The following is a 4,636-nucleotide window of genomic DNA, read 5'->3' as shown; positions in this document are numbered from 1 at the left end:
GGTTGCACTGCTCTTGATCTGCCTTTGCTGATGCCATTGGGAATGATTTCAGCTGCCAGTCTGAGCTGCTAATGAGTGTCAGGGGTGGGGCTCTACTCCTCCCCAGTCACTGTTACTGTCGGGGAGGTGCCAGGCTCCCAAGCTGGTGCTAGTGTCTCCATGAGCCTGAGCGGGCTGCTATGGGCCTGGAGCCTGGGCTGGCCACAGCACCACTGTGGACCTGGATCCTGGGTTGGCCCCTATGCCACCAATGCAGGCCTGGGCAAGCCCTGGCTGCTCTTGGGGGTGGGGCTCCGGCTCCCAGCCAGTTGGAGCTACTGCTGCAGTCACCTGCTGTGTGCTGACCATGGCAACATAGCTGAGTCCACTAGATGGATAGTGCAGTGCACTCTAGTGGACTCAGGTCGCTGGGCCCCAGCAACTCCTCGTTTCCTCCTCCCAGGGAAGACCCTGGATCCTCCAAAATGGCGGGGCCTCCCAGCTGAGGTTGGGAAAGTTCACTGACTTGTCACTTACCACATAGCCGGCTGCTTTTCATCCACAGCACAGGAACCTTCTTCCCCATGTCTGTGCTCTGCTCAAGGTTGGTCGTCCACACTCACATTCACTCACACTCTCACTCTCTCTCACACTCACCCATGCTCCAGTCCTGCCCATTGCCATCTTCTAGAGATACTTCTCTCTTGCTCTTGTTTATATGGAGTGTACATGCTGTTAGGGAAATAGTGCTCAGGTAGCCATCAGCATAGTACAAAACTGAAGACAGAAAGAACAAGTGCATTTCTGCTTAATGTCCCACTAGAATGTTGCCTGGTGAGGGACCAACTATATTCCTGATTCCTTTTTTTGAGCTTGAATAACAACATGTGGGCTACTTTTTGTAGCATGTTGTTCTCTTCCCTGGTAGAAATAATTGTTGGAATTAGGGCAGTGGTTTCCAGTAGTTAGATATAGGACAGTCCAGGGGAGGGGCAATTATTTATCATTATTCATTATTGACAGGAACACCAGAATGATAATGAAATGTGTCCATCATCTCAGGTATCTTTTTCTGATGAGAAACACCAAAATGTGTATGGTCCTTTTAGTTTCTTCAGAGATAAGACAATTTCTTACATTTGGATCCTTATAGCTATTAGAAGTTGGTATTATTATTATTCCTATCCACAGAGAAGAAATTGAGGCACTGTATGGCAGAAACTGGCTAGATGTTCTCCCTGAATAATCAAGAAAACTACCTTTCCCAGACTCCTTTGGAGTTAGGGTGTGGTCATATCTTTCTTTGGTTCTTGGCCAATTGACTGTGGGCAGAAGTAAAAGAACTCACTTTAGGGCCAAACCAAAGAGTTCTCTATGTGATCTCCATCCTCTCTTTCTTTACTGATAGGCAAGTTAAATGAAGAGGATACAATAAAGAATCCCAAGGAGACCCTTGAAGATAGAAGAGCCACCACATAAACGGAAACTGGATTCCTGCATCATGACGTGGAGAGCCACCTGACCCTCATTGTACTGCAGTGTGAATGAGAAATGAACATTGATGATGTGAAGTTGTAAGATGTAAAAATTTGGTTACTCTTGCTGCATTGCCTAACCTAGCATAATTCATACAAAGTTGTTCAGTGTCTGCTGCTGACGGTCCCGCCGCACTCCAGGTATTTTGAACAGAAGCTACATTCAGATATTCTGAATAGAAGCTGCATCAATATATGTTTCAAACATGGCTCTCCCTGTCATCATAAAATGAGGTGGACAGGAATATTCAGTGACCACACTTTCAAAAACTGTGCTATATTGCAAACAGTTTCTCAAGGCCCTTACAGTAGTGCTATCAGAACAACAGAAATTACTTGGACTTAAAGTTAAAGGCAAACCTGCAGAAAATGATGTTAAACTTAGAGCTCTCAAACTAAAACCAAATACTAAAATCATAATGATGGGAACTCGTGAGGAGAACTTGGAAGATGTCTTAGGTTCACCTCCTGACAATGATGGTGCTGTCAATGACTTTGATATTAAAGATGAAGTAATTGAAGTAGAAAACAGGAAAGAAAACCAACTGAAAATTTCTTGCAGAGTAAAAGAGTACAAAGTGGAAATTTGAATCCACCCAGGGAATGGAGAAAGCTTTTGGTACTAGACGTAGATTATACGTTATTTGACCATAAGTCTGTGCAGAAACTGGGGTAGAATTAATGTGGCCACATCTTCATGAATTTCTAACATTTGCATATGAGGATTATGACATTGTTATTTGGTCGGTAACAAATATGAAGTGGATTGAAGCTAAAATTAAAGAGCTAGGAGTGAGCACAAATGCAAATTATAAGATTACCTTCGTGTTGGACAGTGCTGCTGTGATAACAGTGCATTTGCCAAGGAGAGGATTAATAGATGTAAAGTCTCTTGGCATTATATAGAGAAAGTTTGTGGAGTTTTATAGAAAAAGAACACCATTAAGTTTGATGACATAGGAAGTAATTTTCTAATGAGCCCACAGAATGGACTAAAGATAAGGCCTTTTATGAAAGCATACTTAAATGAGATAAAGACAAATAACTTTTAAAATTAACTCAATACTTCAAGGAAATAGCAAAATTAGATGACTTTTTGGACTTAAATCACAAATATTGGAAAAAGTACCTCTCAAAGAAGCAAAGACAGTAGTTTCAAGTTATACAGGCCATTACTGAAGATACTTGAGACCCACAAACTCTTGCTTTTATGCTAGAAATCATGATAATAGTGCTGGACACTGAAGCAAATACCAGACTGCTTAAACTTGGTCTTCCAGTTTTTTGTCAATTTAATCATATATTTTTTGAAGATTATAGCAATATGCAAAAAATATTCTTTTTTCTCCCCTATGTGAATATACTGTTACTCTTGACAAATATTTTCTCCAGTATTGAGTACTGAGTTTTATTTTTCCCCCACACACACACAAAGTGGACAAAAATGTATACCAACAATGTCATTTTGTAATTATGGAAACAAGTTACGTCTTGTGTTCTTGCCTCATTTGTGTTGTAGTTGGACTAAATTTAAAACCAAAACTATCTTGAAACTACTGCCTTTCCTTTTAAAACCAAAAAAATGATCTTTTTTTTTTTAGTAGGGAACCTACTTTGGTATGGTTAAAATCACTAATAGTTTTTGTATTCTTTTGTCATAGACACAATTTTCCTTCTTACTCCACTATTTACATCTCTAAATTCTGAGCTGTCTCAGTTTGGTTGCATGTGTGTCAGTGTGTCAGTGTTCTTTGAGTAAAACTGGAAAATGTCAGCAGTGATACTAATATGTCATAGTATAAAAAATAGAAAACATAAAATTGAAGAATAAAACTAAGAAACATGAATATTTCTTTTTGATGGCTAAGTAGAAACATTTCTACCTAAAACCATTGTCATAAAATCAGTTGAAGGCAATACATTTTAAAATAGGACATATCACTGAGTCAGCCCTAAAGAGCATGAACAAAAAGTTTTTGGCCTATTCTAGCTATACCCTGACTAAGTGCAAACACTGTGTTTCAGTGAAAATATTTATCCATAAACAAAAAAAAAATTATTTTCAATGCTTAAGCCTGCAGATATGTAATGTGACCACTGTTTTGTGTTGAGAGTGTTGCTTTATACAGTTCTTGTATTTGAAATAAATCTGATCCTTTCAAATGAACATGATGTATATTGTTCTTATGGGACTATTTCAGTGGTGTAAATAATAAATACATTTTCTTGAAAAATAAATAGCTCATACACAGTGATTGGCTCAAGGTCACCTGTGAATGATACTTAGGTTATACCATCCTCCTGTAACTCCTCCTGTGTAGTCTTTAAATATGATCAGGAAATGCTGTCTCCAGTTTCTTTACAGCTTATCTCTGCTTTGTGCTAGAGTGTCCAGAAGGCTGGGGGCTGGAATCATCCAATGCTCACCTCCCCCCCCCCCCCCCATTTCTGGAGGTTGCCTGGATCTCCTGCTAGGGCTGTTGGCCAGTAAACCTAAACATGGCTTCTCCATGTGGTCTGTCTACTTCCCTACAATATGGTGATCAGGTTCCATGAGCAAGCATCTTAAGAGGATCAGGGGAAGCTGTATCACTTTTTATGACCGAGCCTTGAAAGTCACACAGTACCATTCCCAATACAGTCACAAAGCCCACCCAGGTTCAAAGGAAAAGACCCTAAATCACACACCTCAATGGGAGGGCTGTCAGGGGCATTTTAGGGTTGCAGCCATCCTAGAAAATATAATCTGCCATATGTAGCTAACCAAATGACACCGTAATAAGAAAATACCTGGTACAGAGGCTTTGGTTGCATTTCCCTTTCTTAACAGGATTTTTTTAAGTGTGTATAGAAATTTCCTGTAGATATTAACAAAAAATAGTTGAAAATAATTCCTCCAAGGAATAAGACTGGAAATCAGGATGAAGAAAAGCTCACTATTCATTGCATAAGTTTTTACTGTTTGAATTGTTTACCATGTGCTTGTGTTATTTTCATAATGCTAAATAGAATTTTAAAGCAATGATTGGGGATATTCTGAGTTGATTATACATATTTTTCTTTTTTCTCTGTTAAAATCATTATTCTTTTGGAAGCCAACCAATGATCCAAATGAGGAAAAA

The 4,636-nt window shown here is 39.3% G+C and overlaps 1 pseudogene; it reads left to right on the top strand.

The window, feature by feature from the left end:
* Positions 1-1,720: 1,720 nt before the first annotated feature.
* On the top strand, positions 1,721-2,667 carry LOC118619323 (annotated as a pseudogene).
* Positions 2,668-4,636: the final 1,969 nt, after the last annotated feature.

Source organism: Molossus molossus, unplaced genomic scaffold (genome assembly GCF_014108415.1).
Source record: "Molossus molossus isolate mMolMol1 unplaced genomic scaffold, mMolMol1.p scaffold_m16_p_6, whole genome shotgun sequence".
In the NCBI taxonomy this organism is placed as follows: domain Eukaryota; kingdom Metazoa; phylum Chordata; class Mammalia; order Chiroptera; family Molossidae; genus Molossus; species Molossus molossus.
The sequence above is the reverse complement of the archived record's forward strand: the minus strand, read 5'-3'. Positions and strand labels throughout refer to the sequence as shown.